A 21,065-nucleotide genomic window follows, 5' to 3' on the forward strand; every position below is an offset into this window, starting at 1 on the left:
TAGCCCAAATTGTTTTCTCAGCTCTGAGTAGAGCCTTCCTCTTGTTTATGATAATTCTCTGGTTGTAGCAGCTATTTGCATAACTGTCTCAAGACATGCCCCCAAATGTTATGGTTCTAACTCTTCTTTTGCTCCAATAATTGTTAAGGTGAGTTAAGGGAAAGTCTCTCCTTCATCCAATATTAAAGGAGAAGAGAAGGAAAGGGAAAGGGAGAAATGGAAAGAGAAAGGAAGGTTTAATATTTTTAGCACCCAAACTATGCATCCAGACATTCTGAATTTATTATGATTGTGTATATGTGATTATAACATGTTACAACTTTCATCAGACTTGATGTATTTATGACATTTTTCAGTTCTGCCCCAACCTCCAAACCTGACACAAGCCCCCCAAAGAATATTCCTTTTTACCCACTGACTTCCTATTGCCAGTCCTTATCACTCCTAACATAAGTCTCTTCTAACCTTTGGGAGATGAGGGCTCCACTTTCTCCCGTGACTTGAATAGTACTGCAAATTTTCCAGCAGCCCTCCAATCCCCTGAGCCTTATCCACTGTCATGCAAACTGAAGTCAGTGAGGTCTGGGGGAGTCCTCACTGCACACTTGGAACTCTGGCCACACAGGTGTGCACTTTTGCATGAAGACTCTTAACATATACCTAGTTAGGTAGTATAGTGTTCACTCCATTATACAGACAAGGAAACTGAGGTGCAGAATCAGAATGTAAGTCTTAGCTTTAGAAGAGACACTTAAATGACTCCAATGCTCTTCTCACTGTACAGAGAGGTGCTGGGGAGGAAAATGAATTGAGTATGACTTCACTTCTTGTAATGGCTCCAACATTTATAGTCCTGTGACCTTGATAATATCCTTTATCCTGAGGCCTTCTCTCTGATGAGTGATACTTCTTGTCTCCTCAATAGTGCTGTGGTACAGACCAGAAGGATTCAAGAATATGAACAGTTTTTGAAAGCTTTAAGCACTACAGACCACATAAAGTGCAGGAACGTTGAAACCCACACATTTTTTTTTTTTTTGGAAGTATAGTTGATTTACAATGTTGTGTTTCTGGTGTACAGCAAGGTGATTCAGATATATAGACACTTTTTAAGATTCTTTTCCATTATAGATTATTACAAGTTATTGAATATAGTTCCCTGTGCTATATAGTTGGTCCTTGTTGTCTATTTTATATATAGTACTGTGTATCTGTGAATCCCCTACTTCTAATTTATCCCTCTCTCCCTCCCTGTCCCCTTTGGTAAACATAAGTTTTTTTAGAGTTCTGTGAGTCTGTTTCTGTTTTGAAATAAGTTCACTTGTATCATTTTTTTTTAGATTCCACATGTAAGTGATATCATAATATTTGTCTTTCTCTGTCAGACTTACTTCACTTAGTATGATAATTTCTAGGTCCATCCATATTGCTGCAAATGGCATTATTTTATTCATTTTTTATGGCTAGGAATATTCCATTGTATCTTCTTTATCCATTCATCTTTTGATGGACATTTAGGTTGCTTCCATGTCTTGGCTATTGTAAATAGTGCTACTGTGAATATTGGGGTGCATGTATCTTTTAGAATTAGTTTCCTCTGGATATATGCCCAGGAGTGGGATTGCTGGATCATATGGTAGCTCTATTTTTAGTTTTTGAAGGAACCTCCATACTGTTCTCCATAGTGGCTGCACCAATTTACATTCCCACCAACAGTGTAGGAGGGTTCCCTTTCCTCCACACCCTCTCCAGCCTTTGTTATTTGTAGACTTTTTAATGATGGTCATTCTGACTGGTGTGAGGTGATACCTCATTGTCGTTTTGATTTGCATTTCTCTAATAATTAGCAATGTTGAGCATCTTTTCATGTGCCTGTTGGCCATCTGTATGTCCTCTTTGGAGAAATGTCTGTTTAGGGCTTCTTCCCATTTTTGAAACCCACACACTCTTGAATACATATTGTACATTAAACCTGTGCACTATCCCATGTTTAATGACACTTCAAAAAACACAAAATGCCATAGTCTATAATCTTCACATGGGAGCTGTACTAATAATATCTGCAAATGCATTTTCACAACAAATACTTTGAACAGAGTTTTCCATTTTTCCATTTTGGATTTTTTTTAATTGTCTTGATTTGGTAGATGTATTTGGTATTTCAGAGATATTTTGTCTGTAAATCACAGTTTTTACTCCTCAGTGATTGGATGTCTGCTTTTTAAAGAAAGGGACTAGTCAGTATTGGTTCACAGCTGACTTCAGATACCATACCAGTTACTTAATTCTCAGGAACTCTAGGCATAAATTTTATTTACTAAGTCTCTTATTCAAAATACCTGTCATGGGGCTTCCCTGGTGGTGCAGTGGTTGAGAGTCCGCCTGCCGATGCAGGGGACACGGGTTCGTGCCCCAGTCCGGGAAGATCCCACATGCCGCGGAGCGGCTGGGCCCATGAGCCATGGCCACTGGGCCTGCAGGTCCGGAGCCTGTGCTCCGCAATGGGAGAGGCCACAACAGTGAGAGGCCCACTTACCGCAAAAAATAATAATAATAATAAAATAATAATAAATAAATAAACAAAATACCTGTCATGAATATATGACCTTTTAGTAGTGGGGTAATTGCCTACATATTGAATATTTTAAAATAAAACAGACAATAGTAAAAGAAGACAGTTTGAGCCTAGAATTTATGGATAATAGACAAACCGAGGACTTTTAATGTTGACTTGTCCTCCCTTTGGGTTTTAGGCTAATCAAGGAATGTCACTCAGCAACTGATATATAGGGATATTCCACATGGGTTCTGACTGTAATGATTTACTTATTCTTGGTGAGTTTCTAGCAGCACAGGCACACATGACGAAGACTAGTCTAAAATATCCATCAGGATTATTCCATGCCTCTAGTATTGAAAAAAGAAGTTCAAAATTAATGTAAGACTTTGCTTCATATCGCTCATTATGGGGTATACCAAAAGATGAGTTTAATGTTTTGTTGTTTTTTTAAGAATAGGTAAATAGAGGAATTGTTGTTTGTCTTCCCTCAGGAGCTTAGCCTTAAACAGCAAAAACAAACTTGAAGCCACCTCAACTCTATCAGATTCTAAAACCAGCTTTCACTTCCTATTTTAGTGATTGCTACAGTCCCAACTTGGAATTTTCCTTTTTTCATTGCTTTAAAGTTGGAACTGTGTGTGTGTGTGTGTGTGTGTGTGTGTGTGTGTGTGTGTGTAGATGGTGGAGGAGCTGATACAGTCCATGAAGATCTGGAAGTGATGTCTCCTGGCTTCCCAACCTTCTCTGAGAATCAGTAAATTGACATCCCTATGCCTTCACAACATTAACCAATTCATCATGAGATGTCCTCATGCCTTAGAAAGGAAAAATGCCCAGAACCCAGAAAAATGTTTGTACCTACTTCTGTGATGCTATTAGCCTTTGCTCTGAGAACCTAGACATGAGAGACACGTCTTCTCCCCAGGTGACTGGGTGCTGTGAGAGTGAAAAACTACACTAGGGCAGGCCACATCCTCCCTGCCTCTTCATGCCTGTTTAACCTGTTTCCACCCGCCATGAGATGCTGCTTGATAGAACACTGGATCAAAAGTGTTGAAAATGAGAAAAAGTCATCAGAGAGAGAAACAAGATAAAACATGTAAGGCAATGAGCACAGTGCCTTACACATTATTCACCTAGTGAATTTGGGCTGTTCTGTCATTTTCAATGATGAAAGTAGCATTTTCCTTTAACCATTCTTGCTGTTTAACCTCCAGCTAAAATTTGTTCAGTGTGCAGGCCATGAAACATTCATCCAAAATCCACAGATGTAGACATTTCATCTACTTGTTCACTATGGAGCCCAGCACAAGTTCCTACCATGTTTTTACGTATGTTTATTTGCCCTGCCACTAAAAATAAGATCAATAACTATTTGAATGCCTACATTTAAAGAAATGCAAACTATTAAAAGTAACATGTAAATGGTGTTCTGAGTAGCAATTCTCTCTGGCAGTTAATTATTGGGATTGTGACATAATTTAAAATGGTAGCAGTGGATTTCTGTCAAGCATTAAAAAAAAGGCATTTACACCAAAAAATAGTGCAAAGAAAATGTGATTTGCCTATAAAACTAGTGCATTCTTTAGTAATTTTGTTTGCAAAAGAACCAGCAGCTCTGCGTGCTTGTGAGTTATTTTATCATGTAACTGCTCAAAGATGCCAATAACATTGGCAATGAAAAGTGGTGATGTTTATGAGAGCTAACCTGAAATCAATGGTGACAGTGAACTCTGTACTTCTTTGCTGATTTTTCATTACATTCAGAAAGCAAGGGAACCAAAATGTTGGTCAGTAGCAGCTGAATTTAAGAAAGTCTGTCTGTTTTTAGACTTTGCTTGGCTGCAATTTTGAAAAGTAGTTGCTGTTGGTTTCCGGTTATTTCTTGATCATTTTTCTTATGTGATTTTAGAACTTGGAATTACCATTGTTTTTCTAAGACTGATTCATACTCTCCCCTTCACCCTCTCTCCTTCTATTTTTAAATATAATTCAAATGTCAATACTCTCATTTATCAATCACCTGTTTCAAGGAATGTTCTTGTTGGATTCTTTGAAGGGAAAAATTAAGAACTTACTATGACGTGTAAGTGGAAAATGAGTCAAAATAGCTGAAAGTGGAATTTTTAAAACCATTGTAGCTTTGTATAGAGAAGTCTGTTCATATATTTATTCACGATAGAAAAAAAAAAAAGTTGTTGGAGGAAACATTGTTCTTGTTTCAGGGCAGAAAATGGCCCTGGAGGAAAATGAGTTCCACTTCTCATCAAGCCTTAAGCCTCGACTTCCTATGTCCCAGATGAGTCAAACCCTGGAAGTCTCTAATTTATATCCTTACTAAAGCCCCTATTCTAAATGTTGTTTAAACTATAAAATAATAAGATACAAGATAATAGGGAATAAGTTCTTTCAGAAGGAAAGTGGATTGTAAAAACTGTGCCTATGAAATAAAAAACATCAAGTTAGGTACCTACTCAAGGTGGGAGACAACTGCCAGGGATGAATAGCAGTGGGTCTAGAACAAAGGTCAACATATTTTTTTCTGAAAAGGGCCACTAAGAAATATTCTCAGCTTTGTGGGTTAAATGACCTCTATAGTCTTTGTAGCATGGATACTCAGATCTATAGTGGCACTCAATACTGCCTTTGTACTTTGTGGAACAAAAGCCGCCATAGGCAATAGATAAATGAATGAATGTGGCTGGGCTCTGATTATATTTTTAAATGATTGAAACATGTTGAAAATGTTCTTAGTTCATGGGTTGTAGAACAATAAGTGGCAGGTCAGAGTTTGCCACTTCTCTGGTCTAGGGAGTTGGAAAGGGGCCTTTGTTCCATAGTCAGGTGCCAACGCTAGAATTACTGTTATAAAAGGGTGATGCTCCTCTCTTTTAAGAGAGGGGAATAGTGTTTTCCCCCTTATAATATTTGAAAATTTGTCACAAAAACTTTGGGGGCTCTCATTTGCAGGTATTTTCTATGATAGTTTTTCTTATTCAGGCACACAAGGAGATCAGATGTGGGAGAGTCAGAGAAAATGGCAGAGGATTCCAGCTGAGGAAGAATCATAAAGGGCTCTGTCTTCAATTATTCTCCATAGGCAGATAGTCTCCCAGTGTTCAAGATGCAGAAAATTAGGCAGTGGTCAGAATGCTGAGGCCAAACTGTTAGCAGGATTTATTTTTAATTCCAAGCCTAAGATTCTGGAGCTTAGGACAAGTCCTTAAAAGGTCTGACTCCAAGGTAAATATTTCAAGTGTGTTAGAAAGAGATACGCTAATCAAATCCTGTAGTTAACTAGGGCTAAATTAAATGATCACAGTAACAGTCAAAAATTAGGGGAAAGGGGAACTTTTTTTTTTTTTTTACCTTAGGCCTCCTTAAGGGCTTGCTGTTAACGCAAATCCTTTAAGCCTAGTTCTGAAAATGGTATTAAATATAGATATATCAAAGAAGTATTCTATTTTGACTTAAAAAAGCAAAAGCTGTTTCATTTCCTCCTCCCCCCCTCCTCCTGTTCTTCCCTCTCCCTCTATTCTTTCCTTCTTCCTCCTTTTATCCCCCATTTTTCCTCCTCTCCCCATCTGTGTGGGTCACTGAAAGCATGAGAATGTCTGTTGGTTTGGGTTTTGTTTTTCTGTTTTTGTTTTGTTACAAGCTCTGCAAGTGATTCTTGGTGATAAATGCCAAGATTTAGGAAGAATTGCGTTAGAGCAGTGGCTCTAAAACGAATGAACATCAGAATGATCTAGAGAGCTTATTAGAACAGATTGCTGGGCTCCACTCCTGTGGGTCTGTAATGGGACTTAAGCATATGTATTTTTAAACAAATCCTCAGGTGTTGTAGGTCTGAAGATTACATGTTTATTGAGAATTGCTTCAGGTTGTATGACCAACACTCCTGTCTCCCATTGACCACTTATCCTTAGCCCAGGCTCAAGCTTTGAACTACTTCTTAAAAGTTTCATCTGCAATTTTAAACATATAAAGGCTTATACCAACCATCTAGCCCACCAAATTGTTCCTAAAGATAAACACCAAAAGCTGGACTTTTGTTGCTTAAACATTCAGTTAACAGAATATGCACTTAGCAAAGCGCCATGACACCATGTAAATGACTCTCATAGCTAGTCTGATCAGAACACTCTGGAGGTGAAATGTGTCCATAGGTATTTGCTCTTGTTTGGGGCATTTGAATTCTATCACCTCCTAGAGAGGGCTTTGGGGTTTCTCAGAAGCAAAGGGTGGTAGCACATTAGACTTGATTTAATTTCTGTGTAAATAGAAGACCAAAATGACAAATCTTTCCATAAAACAAAAGCCTCCATATAGGTCATTATTTTTATATCCTTTGAGGATTCATTGGGATCATTAAGATGTTCTCTCCTTCAGTGCATGGATTAAATGTTGAAAATAATTTCCAGAATTTGAAACATCATGATGGCTACTTCTCTGTACCTGCTCTTGTTTGTCTCAAACATAGATTTGTTGCCTGCAGGAACTAGGGGATGAGTTGAGTGACATCTGAGTTACCTACTGTTTATCTCATTTAACACCCACAATAACTATGAGGAAAATGGCGAGAAAACTAAGGCTCAGAGATGAATTCTCCCAAGGAAACATAAGCAATAAGTTGTGGATTCGGATTTATATGTAGTTCTATCAGGTTCTACCATGCCTTGCTGATACCTAGATTCAGGGTGCTCTGGCAGATACAGAATCTGTTGAAAATAATAACAAGCCAAAAGAGAACTAGAAAGTGACACAAAATCTTCTTAATTCCTTTTCAGAACCTTCCTTGATTTTATTTGAATTACCTTGATTTTTAAGACCTACACACATACATCAACAAATTTATTTTTGTGGGTATTTTTAAATTCTGATGTTCAATTCGTTGTTAGAACATGTAAAACTTCCTGTGCAGGAAGTGATGAAAATCATCAAGGTCTATAGAAATGTCTTAGAATATGCTGATTCAGAGCTATATTTACCATGGAGAGACATTTCTGTGAATGTCATGATCCTCTGCTAAAATGTCAACCTTCTCCTCTGCATCCAGAAGTTCATGAAAATGGGAGAGGCTCCAGAGACTCAAGGTACAGGGACTGCTGGGCGTAGGATAGAGGGAGTTAAAGGGAGTGTGCTCTAAGAAGGCTAATGGGGGGTACATAGGGGAAGTTGCAGCTAATGCCAGTCATACAGCCTCAAAGGAGCCATGGTCAGATTCTCTGTAGACTCCAGCAAACCCATAAAAGGCAGGAGCAAAGCAAGGATGTTTTCATCACATGCCTTCTGTATATGAATACCTGGATGGTCGGCAATATTAAAATAGCTTATTTGAAATTGACAGCTTCCAGAATTTGTAGCCAAGCTCCATTTGCTAGAAACACAACTCTGGATACCAACAGGTTTGTCTTGCTTGGAATAGAAATTACACATTTGCCTATAAATATTTATCTCTGAAGAGATCTCTTTCTTAATGTTTAGTCTCCCCATAAGCTTTTGCTTTAAAAAATTATTATGAATTTTAGCAAGTACTTAATTTGTTCCAGGGATAACATGCAGAGTGCTTTAAATGGGTCATTTCATTTAATTCTTACAACAACCCCCTAGATAAGTGCCATTATTATCTTCCCTATTTGACAGATGAGGATATGGGGGCTTAGTAGTAACATATCCAAGGTCCAACGGGAAGTGGCAAAGCTGGGATTCAAACTCGGGCAGTGGGAATCCAGGGTCTGCATCTCTAATTACGCCATTCTGCCTATCAATATTGATGCAAACCTAGAGCAGTAGTTCTCAACCCTGGATGCACATAGGAATCATCTAGGACATTGCATTTTGGAGGGAAAAAAATCTGATGCTTGAATCCTGCCTTAAGAGTTCTGATTTAATTGGTGGAAGGCGGGGTTAGTCGCAAATGTTTTCAAGAACTCCCCCAGGTGAGTCTAATACACAGCCAATACTCGAGCTTCAAATATACTGATGCCTGGGTCCCACCCTCCCCACCCCCGAGGTTGTAATGCAATTTGTCTGGAATATGACTTGGGCTTTGGGATTTCTAAAAGATCTCTGCCCCCCACCCCACGCTGCCCCAGGTGATTCTAATACACAGACAAGTTCAGGAACCTCTGCTCTAGTGACTCTCAAACTCTGACCAGTATCAGAATCATCCGAAGAACTTTATTAGAGTACAAATGCCAGGCCCTATCCTCCTAAGTTGGGCCTTGGCCTCTGTGTATCTCAAACTTTATTGCACATCAAAATCATCTGGAGAGCTTGTTAAATGACCATTTCCTGTGTACAACCCCAGAAATTCTGCTTCAGCAGGTCAGGGTGGGCTTAAAATTTGCATTTTTAGTAAGCTCGTAGATGATGTCATTGCTGCTGGTCTGGGGATCACAGGGAAATGGAATTTTCTCCCCAGGGACATTAGTCAATGTGTGGAGGCATTTTCTGTTGTCCCCATGGAGGTTAGGGAAGAGTGCTATTGGCTTCTAGTGTGCAGAGGCCAAAAGTGCTGCTACACATCCTACAATGCACAGGAGAGACCCCAGTAAAACAATTATCTAGTCCAAATGTTAGTAGTGCCAAAGTTGAGAAACGCTGCTCTAGACTTTAGAGCAATGTTTAGGTCATTATAAACCAGAGAATTTGAACATAGATTTGGAGAAAAAGATCTAGAACTCTTGAATCAGTATCGTCTTTAAAGTTGAAATATAGAACAAACTGCATGGCTTAGATATACTTAGAAGTTGTAAAACATTGTGATTTCTATTTCAAAACAGAAGACTAACACATGGAAAGAAGACTAACACTTCTTTGGCAAACTTTTTGCTGTAGCATGAATTATTATTATAGCATTTGGATGCCTTCCAGAGGGTTCCAAATCCTCCATGTGTTTGCCTTGAAATTTTGCATTAAAAAAATCTGAATTTACCAAGGAAACTATTAGAGGATAATTATCCTTTTTATAAAAGTACTGAACAGAGGACCTCATTAAAAAGTCAGTGTTCATAGTGCATTTTAAAGGAAATCTAAATTACCTTGAAAAATATCTATTCTCTAAAGTGAAATCCATGAATATTTATCCCACATTGATTTTGTTGTTTTATGTTTAAGAAATCTACTAGGTGGTAAGGATATAGGAACTTTAAGAAACCAAAGACCTGTCTTCAGTGGGTTTAAAGCTAAGACGTGTGTGTAGGTCTCTGACGTGAGGAAGTAAGTAAAAAGTGCCTTGGGGGTGACAAATGTGTTCTGGAAATGCTTTTGAAGGCATCACTTAGGTAGAGAGTGTTTTGTGGGAAAGGTGAATTCAGGACTGGACCCAAAACAGAGCAAAACCTAGAAACTAGATAACTAGTCTGGAGGTTACGGATGGTTGAGGCAAAACACTGGGTGTCCCCAACAGGGAGCAGATCATCCTAAGGGGAAGCATCTGTCCTGCCCAGAGGCTCAGGCACTAGACCAGGAGGCTCTCCTTGGATATGGCTCCACCCACTTCTCTAGTGGAAGCGGGTGTGAGGGTGAGTGACTACGTGCAGAATTCTGGGAGCGTGGGAAGTTTGACACCTTACTGTGAACTTTACTCCAAGTCTCAACGAAGACTCAGTGGCAGACCATTAAGTGGTACCACCAGGGTAAAGTTTGGATATGACAGCCCTACTGGGCAAACCCAATCATCTGCAATTTAGAAATAATTATACAAGTTCAGGGACTGGGCCAAAATTTCAGAACAAATTAAAATTAGGTAAAATGTTGGTAGCCCTCTCCCACCATCCACTTAATGCATTTTCGTCTCTGACAAGTGTGCCATGTAAGGTTGTGCTCCATTGTTTGAGTGTCATAATTATAGATCTATTTTAGTGATAGCAGACACCAGCAAAGGCTGATATTTCCCCATAGACGTTTTTTTCCTTGCCATCTCTCTATTTAGCTCTTTTCTAGTTATTTGCCGTCTTTTAGATACTGTGTGGGTGAAGAAATACTAGTTCTAATAACCCCTGGTTCCCATTGAAACGAAAAGATACAATTAGGTGAAATCTATTGGCAAAATTGTGTATTTGTCCAAAGTGAGCAGGGAGGATATTTACCTCCTGCCTTTGGAAGATGCATGATTGTCAGCATTTGAATAACAGCTGGGCTCTTTCCCCTTGTTAGGATGCATCTTTTACATCTGTTGATTATTTCAAGATGATCGTATGGGTAAATTCCTCCATACTTCCAATACTAAGGTGAGGCGGGTTAGAGAACTATTCTTCTTTGTTGTCAAGTTAGTGCTTTACAACACAACTTGCAGCAAAAGGCTCCTGTTGGATTTTATTCTTGTTTTCTCCAAGACTATAAAGTTAAATAAATCAGCAGTCTTTGAAACCTGCTGGCAGGGTTCTGACACTCATTTGAAATATGGAATCTCAGAAGCATTTGGCTGTTTTAAAACCAACAAAGGACTTAAGCCAGTCACCTGGAAATTAATAAATACCTCTCTGTATTTCTCTGTGACTCTCTATGAGAATTGGTCTTTTTTCACCCTCTTAGGGTAGACAAGTCCTTCTGCCTTGCTCTTTGGATTCAAGATGGTGCCACAAATAGAGGTTTTCACTGTGTAAATGAGTAAAGTACAAATTGCATTTTACCCATCAGCCCTCCTGCCAAGTGCTTCCTCACCAAGACTCAGCTCCAGGCAGATAGAAAAGCGAATTAGGTACTTCAAGGAATTGAGCGTTCACTGGGGGAAGTAGACACTCCTGCTTAAGGCATTTGCCAAATCCTGGTTGGAATTTGGTTCCTTTGAAAATAGTAAGGCACAAAGTTCTAGAAACTGAGAGACAAAGAGCAAAGGGCTTTTCTACTACCTTTTTATTCTCTGTTCAAAATGACATTGACGAACTTTTTAGGAATCCCCATTAGGATTTAGCTCCCGCTGGAAGGTTTTCTTTCTTTGAAATATATGAGCAGCTCTGGACTTGGAGGTTGGGAACAAGAGGAAGGAAGGGGCACCGTAATAATCCCTAGGGTGGAAATGCAGGACCATGAGAACAGTCCACCATGATATCTCATTCAGCTAGGTTCACTGGAAGTTATGCCACTGTACACTGACAGACAGCATAATTCTTAGGTAGAAGTAACTCTCGCAGGAATTTTACCAGCATTACATGCCCATTTGTTGCATCATGCAAGCATTTTCCTCTGAGAAAGATGCCAAATATTTTTGTGTGTGACTTTCCAGAGGATAGCCACAATTGCTAAACCCACAATTGTTTTTCATGAGAGGGAAAAAAGAGGCCCTAATTGTTTAGTGAATGTTAAGAGGTATGTTTATGCCCTTTATAGGGCCATAAAGCAGTTGCCTAAAATAATGCCCCATATAGCTCCTTTGTTCAAAGGGCGTTGCACCCCATCCTCTCCTTGCATGTCACAAATCAGTAGCTGGATGTTTAATATTTAGGAGAGACACACAGCCAAAACCATGGACAGCATACCTCAGAAAAAAGTTAAACATTAGTGATTTTTTTTTTTTAGTGTGTGTACAATCCCAGTTGAGCAGGTTTATCCTAAAGCTTCCTGTTGATACCAGCAAAATGTAGGCAAAGTTTTAAAAGAAAGAATCCAAGTGAAAATACTTTGAGCATGTAAATTCAATACCATGGATAGGGCTTCCCTGGTGACGCAGTGGTTGAGAGTCTGCCTGCCAATGCAGGAGAAACGGGTTCGTGCCCCGGTCTGGGAAGATCCCACATGCCGCGGAGCGGCTGGGCCCGTGAGCCATGGCCGCTGGGCCTGTGCGTTCGGAGCCTGTGCTCCGCAACGGGAGAGGCCACAACAGTGAGAGGCCCACATACCGCAAAAAAAACAAAACAAAACAAAACAAAACAAAAAAAACAAACCATGGATAGTTTTTAGATGTCTTTCAGGTGAATCTAGGGATTCACAGTGAACAGAACACATGAGATACAAAGGTTAAGTATGCGGAGCCATAAACAAAACCATTTTTATTTTTCAAAACTAAGGATTAATGCTATATATACATAGGTAGTTAAAATATCTAACTATTCAAATATTTTTTATGATAAACCTTGGCAAAATAACTCAGAAAAATCAGAGTTTAAAGTGACTAGAATTTCTATTAGTTTAGTACAAGGTGTTACTAAGCCATTGTTAGTTGAAGTGTCTGGAAATGTGCATTTTAGAAATTCAGTGTTATTTTTTGTTGTTGTTTTTAGGAAAAACATCTTTTAATGTAGTAAAAACATCTTTTAGGAAAAACATCTTTTAATGTAGTAAAAACGTGCACTGGTGTCTTATAATATGATCATGGTAGGAAGGTTTATGCCTGGAGATTGTGAGTTGACATAAATCTGTCCTGCTTTCCCACAGACAGCTGTGTCCCTCCCCCTTCTGGTTATGCTGCATAACTCCTTGAAGCTTTATTTTTCTGTAGGTATAAAGTAAGATTTTCTTCCTTGTCTTCATACATCCTACTTATAAAATAAACTCCTTCATAATTAATTGGCTGCCTGGGTCAAGTACGAACTATGTGTCCAAAGGATGGAGGAGTTATTTCTCCTACTTACAGCCAAACAAAACATATTTGCAGATTTTGATATCCATGATGAAGCTACAAGCAGGGCTGTGATGGTGTGTGTGTGTTTGTGTGTGTGTGTGTGTGTCCAGGTATGTATCCCATTTTGAATTTTTAGAATCCGCTAAGTGTACTAGAATGATCACAAGACAAATACTGTTGCTTTACGTTGTTTTCATATGATGGTCACCAAAAAGCATCATGTATGGCTAGAGTATTGGGAAAGTCAGGGTTTGTTATGTACCTTATCAGTTACCCAAGCTTCACTCACTTGCATGGAGTGTTTGTCTTTAGGTAGGAAATGTTAAAGTTTTATCCTAGACTTGAAAAGGGAAGGAAATCCATGTGTTATAAGGGGATGTGCATGAAGAAGTAAATCCCTAAGAAGTTGTGAAGAAAGCTTGTTCAATCTCTTGTTGAGAGTGTGTCTACACTGGGGAGAAATGGGCACACATTCTGATTTTCAATTTTTTCCCTCAGACATAACCCTCATCACAGCCCTCTCCCTAAGTGTACTAGTCAAACACATTTTGTTTTGAAAAACTATGGGTGTATGTAAAGCCTCTCTATCTTTAAAACAACATTTGTTGACAAGTTCAAAAATGTAAGACATATGACAGAACAGAAATTTTCTTCAATTATATAGTTTTATTTTCCACAGTGCTGCAGCCTGAAGTTTGCCCTGTTGTCAGTTCATACATGAATCCTGATGACACTTCTTTTTTCTTAAGTGCCAGGGGTTTGGCTTTGAAGTTTTTCCTAACTCAGGCTTTTTTTTTTTTTTTGGTACATCTTTATTGGAGTGTAATTGCTTTACAGTGGTGTGTTAGTTTCTGCTTTATAACAAAGTGAATCAGTTATACATATGCATATGTTCCCATATCTCTTCCCTCTTGTGTCTCACTCCCTCCCACCCTCCCCACCCCACCCCTCTAGGTGGTCACAAAGCACCGAGCTGATCTCCCTGTGCTATGCGGCTGCTTACCACTAGCTATCTATTTTACGTTTGGTAGTGTATATATGTCCATACCACTCTCTCACTTTGTCACAGCTTACCCTTCCCCCTCCCCGTAGCCTCAAGTCCATTCTCTAGTAGGTCTGTGTCTTTATTCCTGTCTTACCCCTAGGTTCTTCATGACCATTTTGTTTTCTTACTTTCCATATATATGTGTTAGCATACGGTATTTGTCTTTCTCTTTCTGACTTACTTCACTCTGTATGACAGAATCTAGGTCCATTCACTTCACTACAAATAACTCAATTTCATTTCTTTTTATGGCTGAGTAATATTCCATTGTATATATGTGCCACATCTTCTTTATCCATTCATCCGATGATGGACACTTAGGTTGTTTCCATCTCTGGCTATTGTAAATAGAGCTGCAGTGAACATTGTGGTACATGACGCTTTTTTTTTTTTTTTTTTTTTAGTTTCTGCTTTATAACAAAGTGAATCAGTCATACATATACATCTGTTCCCACATCCCTTCCCTCATGCATCTCCTTCCCTCCCACCCTCCCCATCCCACCCCTCCAGGCGGTCACAAAGCACCGAGCTGATCTCCCTGTGCTCTGCGGCTGCTTCCCTCTATCTATCTACCTTACGTTTGGTAGTGTATATATGTCCATGCCTCTCTTTCGCTTTGTCACAGCTTAGCCTTCCCCCTCCCCATATCCTCAAGTCCATTCTCAAGTAGGTCTGTGTCTTTATTCCCGTTTTACCCCTAGGTTCTTCATGACATTTTTTTTTAATTCCGTATATATGTGTTAGCATACGGTATTTGTCTTTCTCTTTCTGACTTACTTCACTCTGTATGACAGACTCTAGGTCTATCCACCTCATTACAAATAGCTCAGTTTCGTTTCTTTTTATGGCTGAGTAATATTCCATTGTATATATGTGCCACATCTTCTTTATCCATTCATCCGATGATGGACACTTAGGTTGTTTCCAGCTCCGGGCTATTGTGAATAGAGCTGCAATGAACATTTTGGTACATGTCTCTTTTTGAATTATGGTTTTCTCAGGGTATATGCCTAGTAGTGGGATTGCTGGGTCATATGGTAGTTCTATTTTTAGTTTTTTAAGGAGCCTCCATACTGTTCTCCATAGTGGCTGTACCAATTCACATTCCCACCAGCAGTGCAAGAGTGTTCCCTTTTCTCCACACCCTCTCCAGCATTTATTGTTTCTAGATTTTTTGATGATGGCCATTCTGACTGGTGTGAGATGATATCTCATTGTAGTTTTGATTTGCATTTCTCTAATGATTAATGATGTTGAACATTCTTTCATGTGTTTGTTGGCAGTCTGTATATCTTCTGTGGAGAAATGTCTATTTAGGTCTTCTGCCCATTTTTGGATTGGGTTTTTTGTTTTTTTGCTATTGAGCTGCATGAGCTGTTTATAAATTTTGGAGATTAATCCTTTGTCAGTTGCTTCATTTGCCAATATTTTCTCCCATTCTGAGGGTTGTCTTTTGGTCTTGTTTATGGTTTCCTTTGCTGTGCAAAAGCTTTGAAACTTCATTAGGTCCCATTTGTTTATTTTTGTTTTTATTTCCATTTCTCTAAGAGGTGGGTCAGAAAGGGTCTTGCTGTGATTTATGTCATAGAGTGTTCTGCCTATGTTTTCCTCTAAGAGTTTGATAGTTTTTGGCCTTACATTTAGGTCTTTAATACATTTTGAGGTTATTTTTGTGTATGGTGTTAGGGAGTGTTCTGATCTCATACTTTTACATGTACCTGTCCAGTTTCCCAGCACCACTTATTGAAGAGGCTGTCCTTTCTCCACTGTACATTCCTGCCTCCTTTATCAAAGATAAGGTGACCATATGTGCGTGGGTTTATCTCTGGGCTTTCTATCCTGTTCCATTGATCTATCTTTCTGTTTTTGTGCCAGTACCATACTGTCTTGATTACTGTAGCTTTATAGTATAGTCCGAAGTTAGGGAGCCTGAATCTTCCAGCTCCATTATTCGTTCTCAAGATTGCTTTGGCTATTCTGGGTCTTTTGTGTTAACATACAAATTGTGAAATTTTTTGTTTTAGTCCTGTGAAAAATGCCAGTGGTAGTTTGATAGGGATTGCATTGAATCTGTAGATTGCTTTGGGTAGTAGAGTCATTTTCACAATGTTGATTCTTCCAATCCAAGAACATGGTATATCTTTCCATCTATTTGTATCATCTTTAATTTCTTTCATCAGTGTCTTATAATTTTCTGCATGCAGGTCTTTTGTCTCCTTAGGTAGGTTTATCCCTAGATATTTTATTCTTTTTGTTGCAGTGGTAAATGGGAGTATTTTCTTGGTTTCACTTTCATATTTTTCATCATTAATGTATACGAATGAAAGAGATTTCTGTGCATTAATTTTGTATCCTGCTACTTTACCAAATTCATTAATTAGCTCTAGTAGTTTTCTGGTAGCATCTTTAGCATGCTCTATGTATAGTAACATGTCACATGCAAACAGTGACAGCTTTACTTCTTCTTTTCCAATTTGGATTCCTTTTATTTCCTTTTCTTCTCTGACTGCTGTGGCTAAAACTTCCAAAACTATGTTGAATAAGAGTGGTGAGAGTGGGCAGCCTTGTCTTGTTCCTGGTCTTAGTGGAAATGGTTTCAGTTTTTCACCATTGAGGACAATGTTGGCTGTGGGTTTGTCATATATGGCCTTTATTATGTTGAGGAAAGATCCCTCTATGCCTACTTTCTGCAGGGTTTTTATCATAAATGGATGTTGAATTTTGTTGAAAGCTTTCTCTGCATCTATTGAGATGACCATATGGTTTTTCTCCTTCAATTTGTTAATATGGTGTATCACGTTGATTGATTTGCGTATATTGAAGAATCCTTGCATTCCTGGAATAAACCCCACTTGATCATGGTGTATGATCCTTTTAATGTGCTGTTGGATTCTGTTTGCTAGTGTTTTGTTGAGGATTTTTACATCTATGTTTATCAGTGACATTGGCCTGTAGTTTTCTTTCTTTGTGACATCCTTGTCTGGTTTCGGTATCAGAGTGATGGTGGCTTCGTAGAATGAGTTTGGGAGTGTTCCTCCCTCTGGTATATTTTGGAAGAGTTTGAGAAGGATAGGTGTTAGCTCTTCTCTAAATGTTTGATAGTATTTGCCTGTGAAGCCATCTGGTCCTGGGCTTTTGTTTGTTGGAAGATTTTTAATCACAGTTTCAATTTCAGTGCTTGTGATTGGTCTGTTCATATTTTCTCTTTCTTCCTGGTTCAGTCTCGGAAGGTTGTGCATTTCTTAGAATTTGTCCATTTCTTCCAGGTTGTCCATTTTATTGGCATATAGTTGCTTGTAGTAATCTCTCATGATCTTTTGTATTTCTGCAGTGTCAGTTGTTCCTTCTCCTTTTCATTTCTAATTCTACTGATTTGAGTCTTCTCCCTTTTTTTCTTGATGAGTCTGGCTAATGGTTTATCAATTTTGTTTATCTTCTCAAAGAACCAGCTTTTAGTTTTATTGATCTTTGCTATCATTTCCTTCATTTCTTTTTCATTTATTTCTGATCTAATCTTTATGATTTCTTTCCTTTTGCTAACATTGGAGGTTGTTTGTTCTTCTTTCTCTAATTGCTTTATGTGCAAGGTTAGGTTGTTTATTCGAGATGCTTCCTGTTTGTTAACAGGATTTCTTAGTAGGATTGTATTGCTATAAACTTCCCTCTTAGAACTGCTTTTGCTGCATCCCATAGGTTTTGGGTCGTTGTGTCTCCATTGTCATTTGTTTCTAGGTATTTTTTGATTTCCTCTTTGATTTCTTCAGTGATCACTTCATTATTAAGTAGTGTATTGTTTAGCCTCCATGTGTTTGTATTTTTTACAGATCTTTTCCTGTAATTGATATCTAGTCTCATAGCACTGTGGGCGGAAAAGATACTTGATACAATTTCAGTTTTCTTAAATTTACCAAGGCTTAATTTGTGACCCAATATATGAGCTATCCTGGAGAATGTTCCATGAGCACTTGAGAAAAATGTGTATTCTGTTGTTTTTGGATGGAATGTCCTATAAATATCAATTAAGTCCATCTTGTTTAATGTATCATTTAAAGCTTGTGTTTCCTTATTTATTTTCATTTTGGATGATCTAGCCATTGGTGAAAGTGGGGTGTTAAAGTTCCCTACTATGAATGTGTTACTGTCGATTTCCCCTTTTATGGCTGTTAGTATTTGCCTTATGTATTGAGGTGCTCCTATGTTGGGTGCATAAATATTTACAATTGTTATATCTTCTTCTTGGATCCATCCCTTGATCATTAAGTAGTGTCCTTCTTTGTCTCTTGTAATAGTCTTTATTTTAAAGTCTATTTTGTCTGATATGAGAATTGCAACTCCAGCTTTCTTTTGGTTTCTATTTGCATGGAATATCTTTTTCCATCCCCTCACTTTCAGTCTGTATGTGTCTCTAGGTCTGAAGTGGGTCTCTTGTCGACAGCGTATATTTGAGTCTTGTTTTTGTATCCATTCAGCCAGTCTGTGTCTTTTGGTGGGAGCATTTATTCCATTTACATTTAAGGTAATTATCGATATGTATGTTCCTATTCCCTTTTTCTTAATTGTTTTGGGTTTGTTATTGTAGGTCTTTTCCTTCTCTTGTGTTTCTTGTCTAGAGAAGTTCCTTTAGCTTTTGTTGTAAACCTAACCCAGTCTTTAGGGACCACTCTAATTACATTATTAAACAAGATGAAAATAATTCAGATAACAAAACCTTCTTTAGAGATACCCATCCAAGGAATTAAGCATAAAAAACTTATTCAGTAGAGTATATTGCAAAAAAAAGGTTAAATAAGACTTAAAAATGGCAAATTATCTTAATATCCTTTATTAGAACATGTAAGAACTAATGCAAACATGATGAGAAATAGGTGTCAGGTTTGTAAAAGCAATTTTTGACTCACTGTTATTCTCTCTCTCTTTCTGGATTTTCTTTAGAGAAATATTTGAACTTTCATGCTATAATACGAATTTGTTCAAGCCTAAAATGTTATTTTATTACATTAAACATTTATATTTATTGAACATAAAACACTGACCAGAATATTTTAACATTTCAAATTGTTCATATCATTTAAGTTTTTTATGTCACAAATTCCCACAGAAATCATACCCTAATACTGTGTGTGTCAGTGTGTGAGAGAGAGAATTTTAAAAACAACTAAAACATGTTTTCTAAACTAGAGGAAGAAAAAATTGATGAGGGAAAAAAATCAACATACAAGGAGGCAATGGAAAAAGAGAAACACAGAAGTGGAGAAAATACTGCAAAATAAGAAAACACAAATGAATACAAATATATCAGTCATCACAATCTATATAACTTGACTAGGGTTCCAGTTAAAAACCGAGATCTTTAGATTATTTTTAAATTAATTATATATTATTTACCAGTATACATTAAAAAATTCATAATAAGGACACCGAAAGGTAGTGAGTGAAAAGATGGGAAAATATGCACTAGGCAAATACTAACTAAAGTAAAGTTGATAGAGCTAAAGTGATACCAAATAAAACAGGCTTTAAGGCAAAAACAATGTTCAAAATAAAGAGGGCCACAGGTATATACAATTCCCAATTCACCAAGAAGAGAATATATGTAATTCTGAAGTTATATATACCTAAAACTTAGCTTTAAATGTAGAGTAAAATTAGGAAGAAGTACAAGGATAGAAAAATCCACCAGCACAGTTAGATTATATCACACCAATTTCAGTAATTGATTTTAAAAGTAGGCAAAAATAAAAATCACTAAGGATGAGGAGAATTTGAACACAATTAAAAAGCTTGATCTAATGTGCACATATAGAATTCTGAGCTCACTGTTAGAGAGAATACATTTTCAAGTACACATGGAACATTTTTTTTGAAATGCATTATGAACTGGACATAAAGCAACTCCTTAATTTCAAAAATCTATATCATACATATCCTAATCTCTGAACTCAAGGAAATTAAGGTAGATATAATTACCAAAAGGGGAATATTAAAAATTCATGCATTTGAAATTTAAACACATGCTTTAATTACCCGTGGGTAAAAGAAACCACACAAAAATTTAAAATACTTAGAACCAAATGTGAATGAAAAACTATATATAAAAATTTCCAAGATGCAACTAGAGCATCTTCATATTAAAAGAATACTTTATAGCTTATTTTTAGAAGTCTGAAAGTGTAAAGCGTGCTATATATAGGCTGCAGAAAACAAGCAGAAGTTATTTTGAAGCAGATATAATGGTTCAAAATCTAAAATAATAGAACATACTAAAACTGACTCATGAAGAATTAGTTAATCCATATAGTCTATGACTATATCAGTCAGGGTTCATTCAGGGAAACAGAAAAACCTAATATAGGAACTGTGTAAAGAGGTTTTAGGACAACTGAGGCAACAGGGGTAGTAACTGCAGGCAGTATCTGTTACTTCTAGAGCTGTGGGAAAAAAGGAAGAGGTTACTATATTTGGAATCTAACAGCTTGGAAAAGAGACTCCTCAGAGCTGGGACCCAGATCTCTGATGAGAGGGTGCTGCCCAGCAGGTGCTGATGTTCATGGATTCAGAGGAAGCTCCCCATCCATGCAGGTCTTTAAGTCAAACCACTGAGGAAGGAAGCACTAGCCATCTGGTTCTGGTGTCTGTAAGGAGAGACAGTGATGCTGGTTATGGGGCTATGGAAAAAACTGGAACAAAAAAATGTCACTGCCAAAGTAAAGAAACATTTCTGGAGTGCCATTAACAGGAAGCAAACACAGAAGAGACAGGTTCCTTCTCCTTCCTCCAGTCTCCTAGTCTCCCTTTAGCAGCTATTGGAAGAAACTAACAGGCAACCCAAAGGAAAGGAAAAATGTGGTTTGAAGAGTGTCAATTCCAGTATTGCAAGACAAAATAGAGAACAG

Source organism: Mesoplodon bidens (genome assembly GCF_964165515.1).
Source record: "Mesoplodon bidens genome assembly, chromosome: 9".
Lineage (NCBI taxonomy): Eukaryota > Metazoa > Chordata > Mammalia > Artiodactyla > Ziphiidae > Mesoplodon > Mesoplodon bidens.